Genomic DNA, 26557 nt, shown 5'->3' on the forward strand with positions numbered 1-26557 from the left:
AGTAATTATTTTCATGATTACTTATGGCCGTCTCCGTAAGGATAGAAAATAAGATAATGCCTAAAGACACAGTTATGAATTATTGAATGTTACTTGTGACTATCTCAGCAGTTTTAAAACATTTTCTCTCAGATAGCCCATAAAATCATCTCTTGAAACTTCTGAATTAACAACTATTAAATCAAAAAATATCATACAGAAATTCATTAAATACTTAGCAAGGTGGTTATCAACCATATGTTGCCAAGAGCTGATAAGATGCAAAAGAATTCACTTTTCAGTTACAGCTCTGTCACCAACATGTCTTCAGCACAGATCGAAAAGAATGGCAAGAATAACAATTTATTTTTTTCAAAAAACTTTCTTTCAATGCGAACATCAAATACCTCTTGTCATTATTTTCCTACAGGAATGAATTCACATAATTTCAAATCTTATTACTGTCGATGTATCGCAGAACCAGTATTATCCGTGGCAGCATCTTATCATTGATTAGTCTCGGAGATGGATCAATATTTCAGCAAAGCGTAAAAGATACAGGCATTCAAAACAAAACTTGGTAAGCTTACAAATGTTTCCACATACTTCCTCAAGTCCTTTTTTTGGTTTAAATGTTGTTACAACACAGGTTAAATCTCTATTTTGGCACCCTTTTAATTTCCCATTCAGAGAAATTGCTCCTATTTCATGCATTGAAGCTCTGATATACTGTGAAAATTTATGCTATCATTGTGGCATGTTAGAGAACACGTGGAATGTTGTCTAATCAAACTGAAGAATTGCTTCTACAGCACTTTGTATTGCTTCTCCTCCAGGCCCCAGCTGCAGAGCTTAGTACATCCATAAAGAGTTACTTCCACCATTAAAAGACTCTCATGTTAGAACTGTTTGTTTTTAATTTACCAAGAGTCTGTCACTCTATAATCTCCACTCACTAAAAGTACATCTGTCTCCTGAAACTACACCAAAAAGAAATTACATTTTGAAGTCCTTCAAATATTTGAAGACAATCATCATGTTCTTTGAATCTTTTCTTTTCCAGGCTCGATTTTGCTGTTTTGTTTTATTTTTTTTCCATTCCTATTAAATGTGGCATGTATTATATAACTTTTGCAAGAAATGTAATTTCCATTATTTTTCTTTAACGACATTAAATTTCTTTCTTTCTTTTTTTTTTTTTTTTTTTTCAAATACCGACTGTACATGCAATTTAATTTCTATCACAAGCTCCCCTTCTGCTAAGTGGTTAGAAACTTTATCTCAATTTAGCATCCTCACCAGTTTCTTGATCTTCTGAGGGACATAAGCATTCTGGAGGCTCTAGGAGTTGAGGAGTACCTGGTCCTGTGTGGCCATTTGCCCACACTGATGCCCAATGAGACATTTTTCTTCTTGTAGGGAGTTAGGTTCATGAATGTCAACTCTACATTCTCTTCATCTCAATTTTACGTGGCTTTCAAGATACTGCTGAGGTTCCTCCACTCTGGTAGAAGAAAATATTTCAATCTTCCATGAATTTTGCTCATAAAACAGGTCTTCTGTGATATTGACCTAAGTCTATTTGCTTAGAATTTCAAGTATGTCTCTTTAACCCTTGAAGCATTTAGGCACTAGGAAAACTTTGGACTCTTGCTACTTCCCTGGAATTTACCCCCCAAAGAAGGAGAGAAGTCCCTGTCTGCTTTCCCTAAACTTCTTCGGGAGACCTAACAATTCTACTCTACATATCCATCTTCTCTCCTCAACTGTAAATCTTTTATGTGATGTGAGTGGGAATTTTTGATATTTTATTGATGCTTTATTGATCTATATTCTTTTATATCTGGAGAATTATGTTTTCAGATTATCTGTTATACCAATCCTCTCTTGCTTTAATAGAAATCTCTTAGTCTAGTCTAATTTGATTAATGACTAGAGATCCAAAAGAAATACCAGAAATTAATTTCAAGCTTAATCAATTTAGTACATCTTTTTCTCAGCCCATAACTATTATTTTCTCTAGATAATTATTATATAGCTTTTGCAACAATGAGAATTAGACTGTAAGATTTCCTTGGTCTCTAAAATTTTTCCCATCAGTTTTTCTCTTTTATTTAAATGTTAGTTTAAACTTCTTTTTATGAGTACACATAAGTATCTACTTCTGATACTCAAGAGGACTTGTTAGATTCTTGCCAAGAGTCTGTTCATCATTGTACTATAATATTTCTTGGTTTAGGAACCAAAATCCTATCTTTTAATGTCATCAATATAACCATCTCTTTTCTTCTTAGGACTTCCTAACTTTCAATGCTTTGACTTTCAATTGTAGTCCCAAATTCTTTAGTGTCATGCACAGAATAACAACATCAAGTCATTCATTAATTCACTCATTCATATATTTTTGTATCTATTACTTTTGAGAGGCTTTGTATTCATTTAAGCTAAGACCTTTAAGATGAATAATTGTACATACAATTATAACTGTATTAACTGAATGCTATGATTAAGTATGTACAAATTGAGGGGGTGAATGGTGCCAAGGGAAAGAATCTTATAGGAGTTCATATTTCAGCAAAGTCTGGGAATAGATAAACATTTTTAGGTAGCCATCAGGTAGGGATTACTGCTATGAAACATGTTCAGGATAGAGTGAGCAAGATCAGCAAAATCACATGGGTGCTTCCAGAAAAAATAAGTTGGTCTGTATTAACAAAGAGAAGATTTTAAAGTGAAAGTTTTGAAACTTGGGACCAGGTCATACATGTGTTTGTGGCTACGCTATGGTATTTGTATTTATTATGAAGATTAAAGAATCCTTTGAGGAGTTATTGAGAGTGGAATATGAGTGTCCATTACATGTTAACTTACATATGAGGTCAGATAATTAAGTTCTCGAACTCATTCTAGAAAAAGTGCTATGTACATCATTAATGAATATCACTATGGTCACCTTTGAAATATTCCCCTTGGGAAGCTATGCACTGATGCCAGCTCCTAGTCCACCCTTCAAAGCAATTTTGGACCTCTTTTTCTGGAATGGCCATCAGAGCTGTCATTGTACTATCTTTTTCATGCAGCCTTTTCAGCACTTCCAAATAGTAAACTTGGTTAACTGTCCAGTTGGTACAAATTTATAAAGACTAATCCCTCTGATATAAAAAAAACCGTTGGAAACATTGTTGAAACAAGTTCTCAAGCTTAATTGTCAGACCTTGTATTTTTCACACATATGATATGAAGTAACCAATGTTCAGCAAAGTTAGAAAACTTGCATCAAAACCAGATGCTTCTTCCATTGCGTCTCTTTGACGGTGGTCTAAATAGAGTAGTAACAAGAGGAATAAAATATACAGTTAGTAAAATAACAAAGAACTATGGCTGAATAAATGTAGAGTTAAGGGAGTTAGGAAAATAAATAATGGTGATTGAGTGACTGATTCTAGTGACTTGAGTAGGTAAGTGCATTCTTGATTAGACAGGGAATTCAGCAGTATTCCTAATGGAAAAGATATATTGTGTTAGGCAGGTTGAGTTTGAAATCCCTGAGGGATATCTAAGTGGAAATGTAAATTAAAAAGGTGGCTATATGGTTTGTTGTCTAGGGATTGATATCTGGAGTAAACATACAGATTTGGAAGAAGAGGTCTTGATTAATGACATGACAGTAAGTAAAAGAACTCATAAAAGTTTTGAATGTGAGAATAGGAGTGAGATAAGTACAGACCCTGAGAATCAGCAGTATGTAAAGTATGGGTACAAAAATGTAAGCTTGAAAAGAGACTAAGAAGAAATGACATGAGAAGGAGGACTAAGGACAAATAAAGTTGATTTTAGGAAAACCCAGAGAGGAGGACAGATACCAAAACAAGATGAACCCAAAGAGGCCAACGCCAAAACACATCATAATTAAAACGCCAAAGGTTAAAGACAAAGAAAGAATCTTTAAAGCAGCAAGAGAAAAGCAGTTAGCTACCTACAAGGGAACTCCCATAAGACTATCAGCTGATTTCTCAACAGAAACTTTGCAGGCCAGAAGCAATTGGCACAATATATTCAAAGTGATGAAAAGCCAATGATCTACAACTAAGATTACTCTACCCAGCAAAGCCATCATTTAGAATCAAAGGACAGATAAAGAACTTCCCAGACAAGAAAAAGTAAAGGAGTTCATCATCACCAAACCAATATTATAAAGAATCTTAGAGGAATTTCATTGGGATGAAAAAAATATGTAAAAATGTGAATAATAAAATGGCAATAACTATGTATCTATCAACAATTACTTTGAATCTCAATGGATTAAATGTTCCAATCAAAATATAGGGTAGTTGAATGGATAAGAGAACAAATCGTTACGTATGCTGCCTATAAGAGACTCACTTCAGATCAAAAGACACACACAGACTGAAAGTAAAGATGGGAAAAAGATATTTCATTAAAATGGAAACAAACAAACAAAAGCTAGGGTAGAAATACTCAGAAAATAAACTTTAAAACAAAGGCTATAAGAAGTGACAAAGAAGGACTCAGTAATCCCACTTTTGGGTGTTTATCTGAAGAAACCCAAAATGCTACTTCGAGGGAACATGTGCATCCATATGTTCATTGCAGCATTATTTACAATGGCCAAGATGTGGAAGCAGCCTGGTGTCTGTAGATGGAAGAATGGATAAAGAGGCGGTGGTACATATATAAAATGGAATATTGCTCAGCCATAGAATGGAATAGGTTATTGCTATCTGCAGTGGCATGAATGGACCTGGAGGGTACTGTGCTGAGTGAATTGTCAGGCAGAAAAAGACAGATGCAATGTGATTTTGCTTATATGTGGAATCTGAAGAACAAAGTAAATAAAACAGAAACAAACTTATAGATACAGGGAACATTTTGATGGTTGCTAGATGGGAGTGGGTTTGGGTGTGGGTGAAAAAGGGCTTAAGATGTACACATTGGTTGTTACAAAGCAGTTATGGGGATGTAGGGTATAGCATAACAAATATAGTCAATAATCTTGTAATAGCTGTGGATAGTGTCAGATTGGTCCTAGATTTTTCAGGATGATAGATGGGAAGGGGTTGGCAGTCAGGGTGAAAAAGGTGAAGGTTTTAAGAAGTACAAATTGGTAGCTACAAAAGGGTCATGGGGATGTAAAGTAAAGCATAGGGAATATAGTCAACAATATGGTAATAACTAAGTATAGTGCCAGGTGGGTGGGTATTACACTAATCAGGAAGGTCACTTCTTAAATTATATAAATGTCTAACCACTATGCTGTACACCTGAAATTAATATAAAATAATATTGAATGTCAGCTGTAATTGAAAAAAATTAAAGTGTGCGAAACGGTGAGGAGAGTAAGAGGTCCAAATTTCCAGGTATAAAACAGATAAGTCATGGGGATGTAATGTACAGCAGAGGGAATATAGTCAATAATATTGTGATAGCGTGGTACGGTGTCACATGGTTGCTGGACTTACCATAGTGATCACTTCATTAGGTCTATAAATGTTGGATAACTATGGTGCACACCTGAAACTAATATAATATTGCATGTTAGCTGTATTTCAATTGAAATCTTTTAAAAACGTATTATTAAAATCAATTGTACCTGTTTCTTTATAACGTGGATATTGGAAATTTTTTAAATTGCATATGTGTCTCACAATACATTTTTTTGGAACAGTGTAGCTCCAGGAAGACTCTGGGCCTCAGGTTAGAACCTGTGACTATGTTTAGGCACAAAACACGTGCCCAGCAAGCTGTCACTGACCATCATCACACATATATTATTCCAAAGAATTGGCCCTGTGTTCCTCCTATGAATCCTTGTTTTTGTTTTACTGCACTTCCTTGAAAGTCAAGTCTGACTTACAAAAGTCAGGAGAGAGGCCTCTCGTGATGCTTCAATCTCCAGTAGCATGTAGTTCCTTTTCTTTGTTGCATGTCATGTTCTCTTACTAATTCTAATTTTCTTTTGCTTTTGAGCAATTATTTTTGTTGTTGCTGTGACCTCCTTTATTCTTATCCTTCCTTGAGGTCCTCATCTTGCCTAATAATTTGCTCAAGCTCTTTCCGTTCTCTCTAGCAAACATATTGATCATTTTTATAGCAACTATAATTTGTCCAAAGGTCCCCTGTAAACTGCTAGGGTAAGTGGCCTTTTTGCTGCGCCTGTTACAGTTTGAGCTACTAATCAAGAAGAAACTCCTGGCAATTCTTATTTGCAGCCTGTTGACACACTGTTCTCTTCTACCCTCCTATCCTCACCCATTGGACCTAGAGCCCCTTGCAAACTTTCTGGGTGTTAGGAATGATCAATCATTTTTACCAGCTAGGGTCATTCTCCTCCAGAAAACATCAACACAAACTGTTGACCCAAATATTCTAAATTTCCCCCCTATCACTCTTTGTCCGTTGCTGGGTCAGTTAGTTCACTGAGACCTACTACTGAAAAAGCCTGGTTTTTATCTTGTCTACTGAAGAGCTAATGAAAGTTAGAAAGTTTACATGAATATGTACATGTTTATTTCAATCACCACGGCACTCTTTGGTGACTGTCTTGATGTTTAGTGTCACGCTAATTTAAAGATTTTAAACATATACTCAAGGTCCCTCCAAGGCTCTATAAAGAGTCTAAAAACTAGGTCTGTGTTTTGACAAAAGTACTTTTTAACTTGTGTGACATACTTCATTGATTATAGTGAAATTTTAATGGAAATCCTCCTTAGTTCCTGTATCTTTCAATGCTCCTGTCAATAGTTTTAGCCATAAAAGAGGAATAATGTGTTTATTACTAGTAACTGGAAGACAATATACAGTCTTAATTAAATTTCCTCACAAAAAATTACTCTGTTGCTCTCTATGCTTTCCTCCAGAGTTCTTTTTTATTAAATGATATTTCATTGCCAATATCCTCCTATAAATTTTCTGTATGTTCTGAAACAAAGCAGCAGCTGTCTAAATGCCTCCTTGTCTTATAGAATAGAAAGAACCTTAAATAGAAAGACAGGGAAACAACATTTTGCATTCAGCTAGTTTTTAATTAGAAAACCTTTTTAGAATAGCAATTTTTCTCCTAACCAGAGTTCATAAATAGTTGTGCAATTACACAGAGATTTCAATCCCAGATTGTTTATACCTTTCAGTCATTTAAAAACTGATAAAAATCTATGGTGAAAATATAGTTAATAATTTTCAAGAAAGTCTTATTCTCATTGGTCAGTACAAATTTAAAAATTCCAGGGCTTGGCAATAATTCTTTGGGAAAAAAAAAAAAAAAAAAAAAAAAATATATATATATATATATATATATATATATATATATATATATATATACACATACATACACACACACCAGGGTGCCAAAAAATGTATACAAGTGGACACTTTGGTCAATGTTGCTCAACCAGTAGTTTGCTATAATCAGAAGTGTCTGAATGCTGATGGTAACCACTTTGAGCACCTCTTGTAGTTGCAGAAGGCAAACGTAACTTGTATTCATCTTTTGTTATTGGTATATATTGAGTAATACAATTTTAATAGTTTTTTCCTTTCTCAAATGTGTATACATTGTTTTGGCACCGTGTGTGTGTGTGTGTGTGTGTGTGTGTGTGTGTGTATGTGTATGTATATATATGTGTGTGTGTATATATACATACACATACAATTGAGATATAATTGACTTAAACATTGTATAAGTTTAAGGTGTACAATGTGTTGATTTGATACATTTATATATTGTAATATGATTACCCCATAGCATCATCTAGCACCTCTGTCATATCACATAATTATAATTTTTTGTGTGTGATGAGAACTTTGAAGATCTAATTTCTTAGCAACTTTGAAGTATATAATACAGTATTAATATAATTACTATGCTGTGCATTAGATCTCCAAGATGTATCCATCTTCTATTTGCAAGTTTGTTTTTACTCATTCACATGTTCAACACATTATACTCCACCTTTCTGGAGAAATCTGGTTACTCAGCTATGAATGATTTCAGAGTTGAGGCAATCTTTCTCCCTGTCATATTTCATAAAAAACCAATACACATGGTCCACAGACTGAGAGTGTTCTGTAATGCATTACTTTTTGGCTGCCAACTGCAAAAAACTGAAAAAGTGAAGATAGATTAATGTTATTAAAAATGCATCAGCCAGTTATTCTTCAATAACTGCCTTTAATGTGGAAATTGTCTCAAATGACTTTCTCTCTTACAGAAAGGCCACTGCACCTTTACCTGTATTCTGTAGCAAGCTGTGGGCGGAGTTATCCCTCATCCCATTATTCTAGTGCTCACACTGGCACTTAGATTCCTGAGGGTTCCTTAGCTGCATAGTGCCAGAGAGTCCTTTGTCATTCCTAACCAACAACTGTAAAGAAAAAGTTAAACAAGCTTCTTACACTATTATGGTCAGACAGGTTGTTCAGAGCAGACAGGTAGAAGAGGGGAGACTCTGTGGTGCCCACTGTTGACTACTGAGTGCTGATTATATCTGTGCCTGTGCCAGGATCATCACATCGTGGTCACTTCCCACTGAGGAAAGAAGGGGATTTAGCTCAGTTGCCACGGAAAGTGCTGAGAAATAATAAGGGTTTCAGAAGAAAACCCTTAATTGTTACAGAAGGATTTAATTCCAACCAAAATTAACTGCTGTACATAACTCCAGAAATACTCAAAGAATACAGACACCAATATTGATTTATGTAACAAAGGAAGTCTACCGGAAACATCCAGAATTTCTTGGACCAGAGACAATTCTCTAAGCTTCCATTTGTTACTCTAAAGCTGTGAGTAGCAGGTTTTCCCATTCCTTATTTCCAAGAGGTTGGAGGGTTTCGAAGAGGATAAATGTAAGTTTATTTTTCAGAGTTTCAGCCAAAGCCGAGAACAATGCAATAGATCCCAAGGATTCCAGATCACATGGCAAGGTGGTTAAATATCAAAGGGGGCCATGCTAAGAAGGCGTGAAGCTCTACCACTATCGACTCATCAACCATCTCAAGGCTAAGCCAAGAGAAAACTAGAGATTTGTTAGAACATTCAAGAGGGCAAGAATAATAATTTTTTCGGAGAGAAGTGTGCTATGCATTTTCAGCCCCTGACGTGGGGAGAAAGGAGGAGAGTGCTTCCCCACCACTGCAAGTCTAGAAAGAAAAATTCAGCAATAGGTTCCCAAGTGTAGTAAATGCTCTTAGCATCTTGCCGAGATCCCCTGAACTGAGTGTCACCCCCCAGCTCCTAGCTGAGCTGCCTGTAGCCAATGATAACTGATACAAAATGCGTGCTCCCTTGCTTTAGGAACCAATTACGTTCTTGCTCCGGAGACCCTCAAGAGATCAGCTGAAATGAAACTTCAGCTAAAATTATGTCCTTTTTTACATTATCCTGCTTCTCTCACTTTCTTTCTCCTGAGAGATGCCCTTATTAAACCAACTGTTTTCAAATTCCCACTTCAATTTTTGTTTTAAGGAAACCCTCCTAAGAAAACAGGCATCTGTAGCTTTTGGGGCATGGGGTCCGGTACCTGATTCATACCTAGAAAAGTCTGGTATGTGAGGCTGTGGCTTGTAGAGTTTGGGCAGCAGAGTCATACACACACCCCATGAAAGCGGGCAGCTACAGCTGTCTCGGAAAGGACCTTGCTCAACCAAGGCCTTTTTTCATGGAGTGAACCAATTTCTATAAGGATTCTTAGGTGTCCAGAAAGAGAAGGAATCCAAGCAGTTAGATACACACGGTATCACATCGTCACTAGGGATAGAGATCTGTGAGGGACCCACACGACAGCCCTTGTAAGAAAGAACAGGATTAAAAATCTGTTACACCCTGACGGCACTACTGTAAGATTTTTAACACAAAGGGTAGCATTTATTCTATGACTATTATTTCTTCATTCTCTGCCTCCTCCAATGCTGGATGGGCCTACATCAGAAGCTACTGAGGGACAGAGGTAGAGTGAAGAAATAGGGGAGAAACCCTCCGTAATCTCCTGCAGGCTTCCATCCTGCAGGCTTCCAGGCCTAAGGAGGTCCAAGTTGAGTAAATAAAGACATTTTATATTATTTTAGAGTGTGAAGATTTGATATTAGACTGGACTAGATTTTTATTACTTGAGAGTTAGTTGGAAAGCCATGGAGACTTCGAAATTCATACAAGAGACAGAGGGGTACAGATCCATGTAGGAGGAAATACAAATGAATAGTTACTTTCTGTTTGCTCCTTACAGATTCTGGTTTATTCATGAAACCTGTAGCGTTCCTCTGCATGTATACCAAATATTAATAAGGCCCTCTTTGTTCCTTGCTATCTAGTGAATTACTTCGAACCTTCCATTCTGCGACCTGGTATATCCAAAGTCCTTCCCAAGATTTCCATAGATTCCCAGGAGAATGTACGTTCTCACGCTCACGTTTGTTTCTGGCAAACTCCATTTCCTTTACATCAATGCTCCCTTTCCACGCGTCTTCAACAAAATTAACTCAGTGTCAGAAAGGTCTAATGGACACTTCTATATATTGCCCAGGACATGATATCTTTCATTTGATGAAGAGCTTAATTCCCATGTATTAGTTATTCTAGGATTTCTGGCTGCTAAAGTGTGGACAGTATAAAGCACAAATTGGTCTAGTCAGGTACGTCTACCCATGAGCAGGTGGCACCAAGAAGTAGAAACAGTGGAGAATTCATTCATTTATGAGTGGTGGTAGTAATGCCCAGCCACAGGCCTAGCATTGTCAGCAGTGCCAGTGCTAGTGTCCGGCAATCTGGACCAGTGGTGACAGTGATATGCACAGCAGTAGCAATAGGTGGCCTATGGAAGCAGCAGTAGGTGGTTGGATTCTATGGTGTGGTTTGGTTGTGTTTCTGTCTGTTGTGTTTCCACTGGTTTCTGCCTGTTTCTGAGCCAGTGTCTTTCAGACTTCCCAAAGATTCTGTGAACTACCAAAAAGTGTTTCAAGAATATCTTTTTTTCCAGTTACATTACCCAGAGTCAATTTTATTTGCTTTAATATGAATCTTAATTAAAAACGCAAGAATAAAAATAGAATTTAACAACGTATTAGAGTCATGGAGAGGATCACATTGCAGAATGCTTTTTATAACTTTGTTTTGTTCTCTCTTTTCTTATTTATTTTTTTGCCTTCTGCAATCCATTTACTCTCCCTTTACCTTTCTTTCCTCCAAGAGGTCCAAATATTATATCCTCCCTTCATTATGAAGAATTCCACTCATTCCAGTACCTGATCAATCCTAAAAGTGCTCGTCTTTATAACGGAAACTCCAGTCAACTGGACCTAATCACCTTCAAGGCAATGGGAGTTATAGCAATCATAAACAAATGAATAAAAGTCTATGTATTTGATCAGTGTGATTTATATGCACACTTTTGTATGTACGAGTATATGTACCATATACATATATATGTATGTCTCACATTTGTCTACATTTCGATAATTATTTCAGACCTAGTGTGTATTTATTGCCATCATTTACAGCCTATAGTAGAGGACTACAACTAATGCATTTCAAAATTATAGTACATATAGTGATTATTATGGTATATTTTGATGTATTATAGTCAGTGCTCAGACAAACTGATTCAATGACTTAAATGTGGGAGAGTGATCTGCAAACCTACAAACAAGTCCTTCTTTATATGATAAACTGAATCAAAATCTTAAATAAACCATATTGCAAAAGCTAAGTGACACTTATAGCCTAAGGATTACTATGAGAAATAAAAGAAGTATCTGGTAACAATAGGTAACATTTCCTGGGAGCTTACTGTGTACAGCATACTTTTCTAAGTGCTAACTCACTTATCTACTAACTCACTTATAGACTGTTCAGAACATCCTATAAAGTAAGTACTGTTAGTACTCCCATTTTATAGATGAGAAAACTAAGGCACCAGATTGACATGTTCAAGATGACACATCTGTAAAGTTTTAGAACCAGATTTCAAACGCAGACAGTCTGACTTAGGAGTCCATGCTTACAGCCATTGGGCAGTGGTGCCTTGAAGTAAGTGATATTAGTACCAGAAAAAACATAGAGGAAGCATATGAAAACTGTCAGTTTTCCTTACACTTTTGTCCCCTTTACGACAAAATTTTATAATAAGTATATCATTTGGTGTAAATTATGCAACTTTGAGTATCACCAACTTTCTCAAGCCTAGAATATAATGATAAAAACAATGTGACAACAATACAAACGTTAGGTGCCTTTCAGATGCTTGTAACTTCCAACATTCTAAGCTTAAACTATTGGCCTGATCGCCTTAAATTAACTTTAGTTTCCATTTGTCTATCATTCACCACATTTAAACTAAGAATTATATAGCTTCTTCTCCCACACGTACATTGAAACCATCACGATAATACTTTAGTCATTTTTAGTGGGTTCTTCTCTTCTTCAACCTCACAATATGGTTTTCCCTCTTACAGCTTCCTTTTAGGTTGTGTCCCTTCTCTTTCTCCCTATCTCCATATACTCCCAAATCGTTCTGCTCATTCCATGTTCTTTTCGTCTGTCTTATGTGTTTGCTTTCTGTACTTTTTCATTTCTTGAACATCCTTAAAAGCATGGCCACTGGCCCCATACAGTTCTTGTTCTGCCAGCTGAGTTTCATGGTCTCCTCTATTATGCTCACACCATTTCTTTCCAAGGAAATATCTTTAACATTTATTGTAATCCTTTTATGTTTATAGTAAAAATTGCCTTAGGGTGCAGGTAGAAAGGCACAGAGGAGAGAACTCATTTCGTTCCAATCTGCCTTCTCCATCTATGGTATTCACCTTTATGTTTATTAGTTTCTGATTTGACTTACAGAACACCTCCCGTGGAATACTCTGTAGTCACTTTATTTGTTACATTTTGCTTGATCCTTATCTCCCTATATAAAATGCCCTTCTCTTCTTTGTGCCTTCCCTCAATATGTAAAATACATCATTATACTCTCCACGTTTTCTCCAATGATAATTTTTTAAATTCTTCACCCATATCAAGTGAGAACTTCGTAGCCTGTGCCTAAGGCAAAAAGTTCATGGGTAGTTTATTTACTTATCTTTGCACCCCTATTCATTCATAGCACTATTAAGTATTGGTTTTGGAGGCTTTTTAAATTTTTAATTTAATTTTTATTATGTTTATTGAAATATAATTGACATAACTTTGTATAAGTTTATGGTGTCCAATGTGTTGATAGGACAAATATTGCAATATGATTACCTCTGTAGCATTAGGTAATAGCTCTATCTCATTACATAATTATTATTACTTATTTGTGGTGAGAACAACTAAGATCTAGTCTCTTAGCAATCATAAAGTTTATGATATAGTATTGTTAACTATAATCACTATACTGGGGTATGTACATACAATGGAATATAATTCAGCCATGAGAAAGAAGGAAACCCTGCTGTTTGCGACAACATGGATGGAACTTGACGGCATTATGTCAAGTTAGGTAAGTCAGACAGAGAAGGAAAAATACTGTATGATATTACTTATATGTGGAATCTAAAAGGGCTGAACTCAAACTCACAAAAACAGAGTAGAATGGTTACCCGGAGCTGGGGGGTGGAAGAATGGGGAGATGTTACTTAAGGGACAAACGTGCAACTAGGAGATAATTTCTAGAGTGCTTGGTTCTTCAAATACAACTTTCTTGATGTCACACTCTTTCTCAAGAATTTGTTATCATTAGTTTATGCTGAATTTCACAGCTGTACATCTAAAGTATTTAATTGACTCTTTTATGTAAACAAAGTCCTCAGGATGTCTCTCTCCACAATGGATCATCGGCAAAATTAAGCCATTTCCCCCATTCTTTTCACATCCAAGCTCATTTCTGTTTCTGTGACTTGCCTGAAGACTCAACTTCAATCCATGTTTATCTTTAATAAAATAATCTTTTTTGCTTCTGATATTTTACATTATCTTACATATCTGACTAAAAATTAATTCATGTCATTCTCTTTTTCTTCCACATAACTACGAGTTCTGACAATTAAGTTCGCGAACTTGACACCATGCGTTTACGTTGGCAGCACTGAACAAACAGCTTGGTAAGGTTTCATAACGTTGGTATATCAGTGTCTCACAGCTGTGTTCATGTCGACATGTGGCGGTGTCTTGCTGAGTGGCGTTCATCATTGTTGTTACATGTTTTTCTGTGCCGTTGCGAGAATGTCTGAGATTGAATTAGAGCAACGAACAAACATTAAATTTTTTGTTAAACTTTGCAAGAGTCGAAGTGAAATCAGGGGCAAGTTTATGAGGATAATGCCATATAGAAAATAGCAGCGTACAAATGGATTAAATGTTTTTCTGAGGGGAGAGAACGTGTTACTGATGCAGAGAGGTCAGAGTGGCCAATAGTGATTAGAACTGATGAAAACATATAAAAATTCTTTGACTTGTGTCTCAAAATCGTTGGTTGACTGTGAGAAGCATAGCAGACCAAGTAAACATTAACAGAGAAACAGTTAGGAAAATTTGAACTGAAAACCTTGGCATGAAAATGTGTGAGCAAAAATGGTCCCAAAGGAGCTCTTACATTACGACAATGCACCAGCTCACACGGCACTGTTTGTGAGGAAGTTTTTAGCCAGTAAATAAATAACCATATTGGAACACCCTCCCTACTCACCTGATTTGGCCCCCAATGACTTATTTCTTTACCTGAAGATAAAGGAAATATTGAAAGGAAGACATTTTGATGACATTCAGGACATCAAGGGTAATACGACAATTCTGATGGCCGTTCGAGAAAGAGTTCCAAACTTGCTTTGAAGGGTGGACTAGGCACTGGTGATGATGCATAGCTTCCCAAGGGGAGTACTTCGAAGGCGACCATAGTGATATTCAGCAATGAGGTATATAGCGCTTTTTCTAGGATGAGTTTGCGAAATTAATTGTCAGAACTGGTATAAACACAGCTTGAAAATGAGGTAAGATTTATAAGAAACTTAGAAATCACACGACCTTAGGTATTATGTATAGTATTCTCCCTTACCTTTGGTTTCACTTTCCGCAGTTTCAGTTACTCCTGGTCTGCTGTGGTCTGAAAATGCTAAGTGGAAATTTCCAGAGGTAAACAACTCATAAGTTTTAAATTGCGCACGGTTGTGAGTAGCATGATGAAATCTCTCGCGTTTTGCTCTGTCCCCCCCAGGACATAAATCATTTATCTGATGTCTTCACGCAACAGATGCTCTCTGACCTTTGTTCACGCAGGACATCTGATTGTTGTGGTATTGGTATCACACTGCTTGTGTTCAAGTAACCCTTATTTTACTCAACAATGTCCCCAGAATGCAAGAGTAGTGATGCTAGAAATCTATATATGCCAGAGAAGCCATAAAGTGCTTCCTTTAAGTGAAAAGGTGAAAATTCTCAACCTAATCAATTCACATCATTACAAGAAGAAAAACAGTGAGTGCAATAGGATACTTTGAGAGAAAAATCCACATTCACCTGAGTTCTGTTACAGTATATTGTTATAATTGTTCTATTTTATTATTGTTGTTGTTTATCTCTTACTGTGCCTAATTTAAAAACTTTACATAGGTATGTGTGTTTAGGGGGAAAAAATGGTATATATAGGATTTGGTATTATCCATGGCTTCCAGCATCCACTGTGGACCTTGAAACTTATCCTCTGCTGCTAAGTGTGGTATGGACTACTATAGTTATGTTGCTTTACTTTGCAGGAAGGAAACTTTCAGAAAGTTTCTCTTAAATTCTGGATCCTCAGGGTACATGGTGCTCTCTCTTTGGCATTCATCACAGACGCTTCAGTCCCAGTAGATGCTTAGTAAAATGTGTTGGATTTATTTTTATTAGAAATGAGAAGAATGTCAGTAAATTTTAATTTTCACTGGGAGTACTTAGGCAAACTCATTTCAAACCAGCCTCTGGGAACTTTGAAACAACAGAGTAATGATTCATTAATCTACCTCCCAGATCTTGCTAATATAAAATTATGACTTTGGCAAATAGCTTTCAGTACCACAGATACCATCTGTTACTCTTTTCTGGTTGAGTCATACAGCATTGTACTTCCCCAAAAGGAAAAAAGAACCCAAGTAATGCACCTATCAAAACATATCAGGCTAGGGCCTGAATGAAAAAGAGAAAGCAGTTTATTAAGTGAAAATTATGTACATCTATAATAAGTATTATAGTAAATTGCATATTTTCATTTTAGCACATTAAGTTGCATAGCCTCGGTAATATATATCTTCACCGTTTACATATTCTAGTGTTTGATTTCTAAATCACATTTCCTGAAACACACACTCCTAAAATTAATATTATTCAGAACCAACATCAGGTAAAGGCAGACTTAATTTCTATTTGCTTGTGCTCAAATAGGAGATAAGCTTCTTTGTTGATACAATATTACTCATTATTTCAAAATTATTATCTCTCACATGTCTTCCAGGATATTCATTAGGTAAAATCGGTATATCTTCTACAGGCCTTGTTATACTACTCTATTGTATCACAGATAATTTAAAATATATCTAAAATATAAACTTGAGATCAGGGACTATGACTTACTCAACTTCTTTATACATTTACTGCACATTATGCATAGCAGGTATTCAAAAAATGTATAACTGACTTGTTTCCTTATTGTCTTTGTGACAAATCAATGGCCACACAGGTAATATAATACATAAAATCTTTACAACAAAATGTACCACACAATGTAGAGACTTTCCTGTACTCTCTATGTTCTTTATTCTGTATTCTCTAGTTTATTTTTATACCACTATTATCCTGTCTTAATTACTGAAGTTTTAGAGTGGTCTTGAAGTCCAGTAACATATGTCCTCTGACTTGTTCTTAATGCTGGTCTTCCATAGTCTAGGTTCTCTGCACTTCCATATACATTTTGGATTCAAAAATTAATTTTTACGAAATGCTGTGCTCTGATTTTGTTTTGATTGTATTGAATGTAATGATCGGTATCAGAACAATAGGCATCTTAACAATATAGAGTATTCCAATCCATGAAAATGGTGCAACTCTCCATTTGATTGTCTCCTTTTATTTCACTCAGCAGTGACTTATAGTTTTCTGTATGGAGGTATTTCACATATTTTTTAAAGATTTATGTCTTGATACTTGATTTTTTTGATGGTCTTATAAATACCATGTTTCCCTGAAAATAAGACCTTGCCAGACAATCAGCTCTAATGCATCTTTTGGAGCAAAAATTAATATAAGACCTGGTCTTAATTTATTATAATGTAAGGCCCAGTTTTTATTATATTATATTATATTATATTGTATTGTATTGTATTGTATTGTATTGTATTGTATTGTATTGTATTGTATTGTATTGTATTGTATTGTATTATAATGTAAGACCGGGTCTTATATTAATTTTTGCTCCAAAAGAATCATTAGAACTGATTTTCTGGCTAGGTGTTATTTTCGGGAGACAAAGTGGTATTTATTTAATTTTCTTTTTCTGATGCTTTCTTGCTAGAGTATAGAAATATTGAACGTTTCATCTTTTGACTATCTAATATTTGATTAATTAAAATATTTTGCAGACTTTTGGATTTTTAATGTTATAATCATGTTATCTGAGAATAAAAATTTTCATTTTTTCCTTTCCAATATTTATACCTTTTATTTCTTTTTCTTATAATATTGCACTGACTAGAATTTTTAGTATGATGTTGATAGGTGTGACAGTAGTTGTAACATTCTCTTTTGCCTGATCTTAAGGAAGAGTCTTCAAAACTTAATCATTTATGTGTTAGCTGTAGGTTTTGTGTTTCTTCCCTTTTTCCAGTTCTTCGTGAAGATCTGCTTTAATCAAATACCTGTTCTATATCTATTTAGATCATTATATGTTTTTTTCTTCTTTCTTTTTCAATGTGGTATATTAAGCCTTATCTTCCTAAGGTAAAACTGAGATTCAATATGTTAATATTTGCTTATAATTTTTGCACTTATGCTTATAAGACACGTTGGTCTGTAATGATTTCTAATATCTTTCTCAGGTTTTGGTATCACATTCAAAGTTTCTTCTTTCTCTGTTTTTTGAAAGACTGCAAAGTTTTTGTTTTATATTTTTCACAAATGTTTGGAAGAATTCATTAGCAATAATAATCTCAATTGGTGTGTTGTTTGTAGGAAGCTTTGTTTTTATTACTGATTCAGTTCCTTTAACAGATGTATGACCTTTTAGATAATCTATATTTTTTCTGTTGGTTTTAATACATTTTAAAGGCTCTAAGACATTTCATCCTACCTATCAAATTATTGGCATAACTTTAAAATAATATTTTATTATTATTTTTTTAATATCTATGGTATCTGAATTGATGTCCCACTTTTTTCCTTCCTGATTTACTAATGTGTTTTTCTCTGTTTATCTTGATCAATCTTTCCATAAGTTTATCATTTTCAAAATTCAAATTTTTGCCTTTTTGTTTTGTTTTATACTTTTATAATGTTTCATTGATTTCTGGCTAAATCTTTATTTCTTCCATTCTGCTTTCATTGGCCTTAAATTGCTTTTATTTTCCTGAGATGGAAACTTTGATAATTGATTTTAAAACATTTTTGTTTCCTAATATGCGCTAAAATGTGTGCTATTCCCTCCTGACTCAGATAGTCTACAGCCACTAACAGAGCTCCATTACTCTTTCTTTGGACATCTTAGATCTATTATTTTAGTCATAACTCTGAAGGTTATTGGAAAAAACACTTCACTCTTTATGGGATGAGAAAGAGTGAAATGAACAGTAAAAAGAAGGAAGAAGGTAAAAAACAAAAAGGAAAAGAGGAAAGATAGTTGGACCAGACCCTTTCTACAATTCTTTCTGGTACAAAAATTCTGACTCTTAAATAGCCTGAATGACTTTACTCCGTGCTTTTCAATCCACTCTGTATAAAACATATGCAGCTACCATAGGTCAGTGTACAAATGGGCTTTTATATCTGGAAAGGCCAGGCAAGCTGCTTGTTCAAAGGCTGGCAGAGGACAACTGGAGTGCTGAGTGTTTGCTGTAGGAGATATAGTCACTTGTCCCTTTGGATGGGAATTGTCCCATACGTGGTGAAATTTATGTGTGTTCAGCTCCTTAAGGTCTTAATCTGAAAACTTTCCTCTGCATTTCTATGTTAAAGTTAATGTACTCTAGTCAGAACGTGTCTGACTCACTTATACATTTTTCTTTTAACCTAAACTCAAGGTCATAAATTCAAATGCCTATAGGAAATGTGTGGGTAAATGAATGAATTAGCAAGGTATAATGGTTTTGTTATTATATAATTTTTTTTTTTTAAACATTGCAACCAAAATTTAGCCTTGGTGTAACTGGGACAATGAGAAGTGAAGGTGACTTTTGGGATATTGGAGAGCATATAACCTTCTGTTGAGAAAGAGTGTCAGCTACCTAGCTTGAGTAGATGATTGCCATGCAGGAAAATGGGTTTGCGATATCAAGATATTCTAATTTCTCAAAAGGAGCAAGAAACTGAGATTTTGGCATAATATCTCCCAATTTCTAAACATGGATACATTTTAATATTCTTTTGTATAAGAAGAATTCACATCTGTGTGCCAACTATGGATCTCTGTGGTAGGGCTGTCAAGGTGGATTTTGGGTTTTTACTAAGGCTTTTGTTTTTATTTAACAGAGTAAATTTTTAGTTGCTTTTGCTTGTTTCCTCTCATTCTGAAAAGCATAAGTACTCCTAAATGTTGATATGAAGCAATACTAAAAGAAGAATCAATAAGGGGGAAACTGCTGCCCCAATCATAACAGAATAGAAGCTTCTTTCTTCTGAGTAGCTTTGGGTTGGCTGTTCTTTGACTGAAAAGCAAACCTTCAATATTGGCTCTTAATCATATCTACTGGTTTTACAGTTTCTCATTATTTTATTTCTGGCACATTCCCATTGTTTTATTTCTGACACTAAAATCCATGTTCTTTGATATGCACAATTGTCAGACTAATCATTTCTTGTGAGGGTCATAAATGAGAAATAATCACATGTTTTATTAGTTTACTAATTCATTCAGTAAGTATTTACTGAGTATCTGTTAAATGTCAGACAACCATGCTAAGTACTGGCAATAAATGGTAAACAAAACCTGACTGGGTCTCTGTTTTCGTGGTACTTTTAGTTGAGTGAGAGATACAGGCAGTAGTGCAACAATCATGAGAAATGTAAAATGACCACTGTCACAAGTACTGTGACAAGGCACTGATGTCAGGGAAGAGCTTCACCTCAATTATTCAGACCTCATCCTACCGAAGGGATGCTATAAACACATTTCTTGTGCTAGCCAGCTTCAAGGAAAATTTAGAATAAATATTTCACCTACTTCCTAAAGAGGTTTTTAAAAAAGAATCCTCTTTATAAAAGGGAGTTTTGTGCAACTCTTTTCTGGAATCCTGAGGCACAATGGGCATGTGGGTTGAATTTGAGTTATCCAGAGGAAGGTTTTTCGGATGGGAACTATTATTCTTGTCTTTGTTTCTTCATAACAAGTTTCTTAACATTCTCTACTTACTGGGGGAAATGTATTCCCTGCTTATTTTCCATTTCTTCACAAGAATTCCCTGTATTTATCTAAGTAGAACATAGTAGATTTTATAATGCATTCAGAGATTATGAGAGTAAAGCAAATACATACAGGAACTAGATTCTAGCACTACATGTCCAACCTAGTTGCTAGGAGAATCCCATTGACTGTCACTTTGGGTTGAGTGACACCCAGTTTCCTTTTTTGTAGGGAATCCCATTTCATCTAGGATTCTGATCCAGTCAACTAGAAATATAGGTCTTTTACCATTTTTCACTTTAACCAAAATATTCCAGGGATGCAAATGAAATGCATAGGGAAACTCATATTTCATATAAAACAAAGATTTCTGAAAGTCAATTTGTAGAGGATATATACCAAATATGCCAAAAAACACTCCACTTCAGACAAAAAAACAGGGCATGAGATTTCAATCAAACTACTGTGTAAATTGCAACTCTGCTATTTTAATGTGTGATCTTGGGCAACTGAAAAACAAAGATAATAATAATTCCAACGTCACAGAAATAGTCTAAGAATCAAATGTAATAAGCCTGTGAAATACTTACCACAGTGGTTGGCCATAAATGTGCTTGGCTCAGTAAATGTAAGGTAATAATACCTATTGTTTATTCCTACTATTTGTAAAAGTTGTATTCCTTTGGCTTGGGTACTAGAATCTCTTGCAACAAAAATATCATCTTTTCTGAGATGTTTTTCTGAGATATTCTCGGATGGTAGACCCAAGCTTCTGGGCAATATAAGGGATGGTTCCTGGCCTTCAGCACATGACAGATCTTTAGCAAAATAGATACAATAATTTTGATGTAAAAGAAGGAAAAGAGAGAAAGAGAGAGGGATAGAGGAGGGAGCAAGCAAGTTAGTGGAATGTTATATATTGTGCAATGTGACAGGCATCTCTTTTAATCTCCAAATCAGCAGTCAACTCTCTATTGTTTAGTGGTGCTTTGTTTTAGTGGATGTGAGTATGTGAATGCACGTGTATGTGTGTGCCCTCTGTTCCATCTCCTGGAGAATATGAAACTAAAAATGGTCAATCTAGGTGGAGAAGGTCACAGATGCCATCTGTATGTTATACCCTCAGTGTTGATTCATGTTTCCTTTGACAGGAATGAGAGAATTCTGGCACTGGCTGATGAAATTGGTGTGAAAGTCTTGCCTACCAATTCTAGTCCATAATTGTTAAATAACCTTGGGATTCCAATTTAATTATCTTCAGGATCTTCATATGCAAAACAGCAGTAATTGTAGTTAGCAGATGCTCACACAATCTATTGGGATTGCCCATCAAACTAGTATCAACAGTTATATAACAATGTAACAGACATACCACAGTTAACAACCAAGTCATGACAGGAATTTGATAAACTCCCTGGCATTTTATAAAGGCTCTCTAAAAGTAATCCAATAATTATGCATGCCTTTTAAAATCTTCCTCTCACAAAGAAAGCTACGATGACTTTTATTGACTCTCTATACAAATTTGTAAAACAAAGACAAATTTCACCTTATTCTCCACATTTTTTGTGTTTTCTCTTCTCTTCACATCCACTCTCTTACCTGCCAATCTTCTCTGCTTCCACTTTACCTCTTTCTTCCTAGTAAATTATCTTGGCCTCTTTCCATATTAAATAAATTCATCAGCAATAAATTTTCTTTGCTCCTCTGGCATCCATTGATTGAAAATCTGGTAGGTCAAAGACCTGCGGGGTATAAAAAGATGACTCAGATTTTGCCTCAGTCTTTGAAGTAGACCTGTTGTTCCTGTCTGGCTGCCTCCTCTCCTTGGGGAAATCACCTTTCAAGATACAGAATGGGCATATGACCATGGCTAGAGCCAAGAATGGGCATATGAGCCAGGCAAGGTCAGACAGAGTTTTTTTTTTAGTGATTCATATGGGAAAAAAAAAGAAGAAGAAGAAGAAGCATTTTCTACTGTAATTGTTAAACTAGGATGATGTGAGCCTGGAGCTTCTGGCAGCCATCTTGCCTGGCAACTTGACTTCATGCAAAATAAATTCAAATGGAGAATTGCGTTGTTGAATTCCCAGGAATATTTGGCAATAGATTCCCTTTTAGCTTAAGCTAATTTGAATTGGTTTTCTGTCACTGGCAATCCAGAATGCAGAATGTCCTGATGAATACTGCCTTCTAAGAGGTTATAATCTAATAAAAGAATACAGGTAGAGTTGCAACATTGGCCTGCAGTGACAAAGTTTAACAGTACATATATTTGCACGTGTGACTGCAAACAACAGCAGTATTGCAATAATATATCGTTTAGTGCCCCAACCTTGTTTCACATTGATTCCTAGGTTCCAAAGTTTCAAAGGAACCCCCAGTTTTAGTGGTGTATGCAGGATGTGTGTGGGGTGAGGAGAATAAAGCTGAAGCCAACTTCCTGACAATTTCACCACCCCCATGATCTTTATTAGCTTCCCTCTACTGCTGTAAATATGCAGGTAACCTCGGTGAAAAAGCATAAAATTAAGTAAAACAGTTAAGTGTATATAACTGTACAAATGGCAGGCCCCTAACTCTTTTATCCAATTGGCTTGCCACACTAATGCTCTGCCTATTTATTTCTGCAGCCACCACCAGCTGTATTAACTAGGAAATAGTTTTGTACTAAAATTCTAACACATGTTAACACCTGTCCTGAACTCTTATTTGCAAGGTGGACAGATGGTAGCAACTTGTGAAAAGACTTCTTTTGACATCTGCCATATTTGGCTTCCTTCTTTTGAAAATGCCTTTTTAAACTACAATCATAAGTGGCAAATGATACTCTTTCAAAATCTATTAAGAGTGTTGGTAATAATAAAAGTCATATAATAAAGTCTGATGAGCACAAAGTACTAGAAATGCCTTATTGATTAAAAATGACAAATTTATAATTCTTTCTTCCCAATAGTAAACTTTCCACCTGTACATTTCATCTCACACAGCATTGTAATGGTTAAGAACAAACTGCAGACAGTAAAATAAGAGATATTAAAGAGCAATTGTTAAAGTGAAAAAAGCAAAGGGAAAAGAACTAGGTGTAACATACTATCTTTTATTGCAGAAAGATGGACAAATAAGACATTAATTTCTTTAAAGAAATTAACCCAAGAAAGACATATAAGAAAACAGGAAAGGTGGTTACCTGCAGGAAATGAGGGAGCAGCATGGAGGGATGGGCAAGGAAGTGACACATTTTTGCTTATAGCTTTTGTATACTTTTGACTTAAGGAGCATGCTCATGTTCCATAGATTCCCCAAAGAACTCTTAATAATAACAATAGAAAAATATTTAAGAGTAAACTTAAAAAAATGAACACAACTGTTTTTCAAATGAATAACACATTCATACTGAAGAAAGGAAAATGTATAAAAGGACTAATCCAAGTGGCTTTTTACAAAATATTTGACTACATACTCTCAGTCTTGCATTTGGGGGGAAAAAGAGCAAACAAAACCTGGACTATTTTGAGGGGATTTGTTTTGTCATCATGGTATGGTGAAACCTTTCTGAAATTATTTTAGTTTTATTGAGGGATTGAACAAATGAGTAAATGTTGAAATTATTGAGAGCGGCAGCTCTCAATGTAGAAGAAAGGAGATGAAAAGATAAAATGAGAAAAAGCAAGGAGGAAATATGTAGAAATGGATTGGAGTAGAAGACATCAGTCTGAACTAATAACAGCATGCCCTCAATAGCTGGTGTTTTTATCATCATCACCATCACCATCATCATCATGGATTTCAACTGCCCTGGTGACCTTTCCCTCCCTGGATGGAGCTGCAGCTCTACATGAAGAACTGCACTGGGATTTCCTCAGGTTCTCTGGACGCTGTGGCAGCCAGTGGGGCTAAGTCTAACATTGATAGGCATCTACATCAATTGTTGTTTTTGTGAATATTATATGCCATTACTGTGCTGAGTTTGGTCATCAAATTAACTTCAGTAAAGATTGGTAAATATATTAATGTAGGAAGACACCATATTCGTAGTTATCAAACTTTCAGAATTCGTGCAGTCAATTCAATCCTCGAAGTCTCAGTTTCTTCATCTATAAAATTTGCACACTGGAACAACCAATTTAAAAACCAGTTTGTCATTGTCTAGTAAAATAGAAGAAACACATTTTCTGTGATACCAGCAATTACAACTCTTATGCGTATACCTTAAAGAAACTCTTGCATGTGTGTACCAAGATATACTTGTACAAACAGAATGTTTATAAAAACATTGCTTATAGTAGCTGAATGCTGGGAACAACCCAAATGCCCATTAATACTTAAACGAATAAATAAATTGTGTTATGATTACACCTTAATGAAAATGAGAAAATCAAAACAAAACTAAAGCAAAAGGATAAATCTCACAAATATTAGGATGAGCCAAAGAATCAAAACTCAAAAGAATATACACAGTGTATTATCCATTTACAGGTTTAAAATGAGTCATATTACTTTGGGATGAATACATAGATGGTAAAACTATTTACTTAAAGGTAAAGGATCAATTATCACAAAATTCTGGAAAGTAGTTGCCTCTACAGAGGTGGGAGGGTCTTGGGACCTTGAAGGGGGTTGGTATGATAATATTCTATGTCTTAATCTGGATTCCCTTATTATCATTTTGCTGGTGAAAATATGGGAGCTCATGGAGTTGTGTTACGTGGGTGTTAGCTTTATAATTATTAAGCTAAACACATTCATTTTATGTATCTTTAAATATATATTCATATAATAAAGTAGTGGCACTTTTTATAAAGGCAGTTATAACTGGCAAATTCTTTAAATGGTTTGAAAAATCTTGCAATCATTGAAGTTATGTTTAAAACAAAGGGTAAAATATTAAAAACAATATTACGGTTGTAGTCTTATATAATTAAGAAAATATGGTCACAAATTTTAGTATGTAGGATGATATTCATTTAGATGTATAAATTTTGTTATATTTAGTTAGAAAATCAAGCTTCATGTTACAGTTACACGTCCTTCATGTTGATGTGATTTATAGGGATTTTCTAGGATAAGAGAAATCAGATCTAATAGTCCCTCTAATGTTTCTAAGTGTGTTTCAATAGAATAAGGTGATCAAGACTGAATGATCAAAATGTAGATTACTTTTCTGGTATTAATGAATGCCTTAGAGGGTATATAATAACTCTAGCTGTTTGATAAACTAATTGAGAAAGGCACCCACACAAATGTATTCTAATGATATCAACATTTGGGTAAAATCTTTGCAGTGATCATAGAAGTTTTGAGATTGAACACCTCCATTATTATTATTTCTTTTTAGGAGTTAAAATAAAAAATTCATAGTGATTTAGGTATTATAATATGAATTATGTATTGGCTCCAAAAAGCACATGCTTATTTAGGAAGCTCTGTGGAAAGACTCTGGCTTGGAATGTGTAAACAACAAAAGAAGGGAAAGTTCCAAAATACATAAATATCCTTCAAGATGAGAAGAAAAGGCTATTTGATAATGTTAATGGAGAAGAACAGTGATCAGTGTTAGTAACTTGTATGTGTCTTTCACTTTAGAATTTACATTGAGTTTTTTACGCATACCATCCACACAAATAATTCTGGATAGAGATAAAGCTTATAACATGCCTGTTTTCAGGTGAGCATGTGAAAGTTCATTGAGTGTAAGCATTTAGAACAGGATTGCTCATGTACTTATCTGTCTATGTTTCTTTCTAAAAAAAACAACAAAAAAAACACAAAAAAACCTGTAGGACACTAAATGACCAAGAGGTATACGACAAAGTCTGTGCCACGAGGCACTCCTTTTCTTCTTATTCACAAACTAAGAGAGCAGTGTACGTAATCCAGTGCTAAATGTTATATTCAGATTAAGTACTGAAAGAATGTACAGAGAAAGAAGGAACAATTCTTTATCACCTTCCCTGCTTCTGTCCTTGGTGTAGATCTGTACAATGGAATTACTCAATGTGGTACTGGTATTGTAT

Source organism: Rhinolophus sinicus, chromosome 1 (genome assembly GCF_057876585.1).
Source record: "Rhinolophus sinicus isolate RSI-liver-muscle chromosome 1, RSI-T2T, whole genome shotgun sequence".
Taxonomy (NCBI): Eukaryota; Metazoa; Chordata; class Mammalia; order Chiroptera; family Rhinolophidae; genus Rhinolophus; species Rhinolophus sinicus.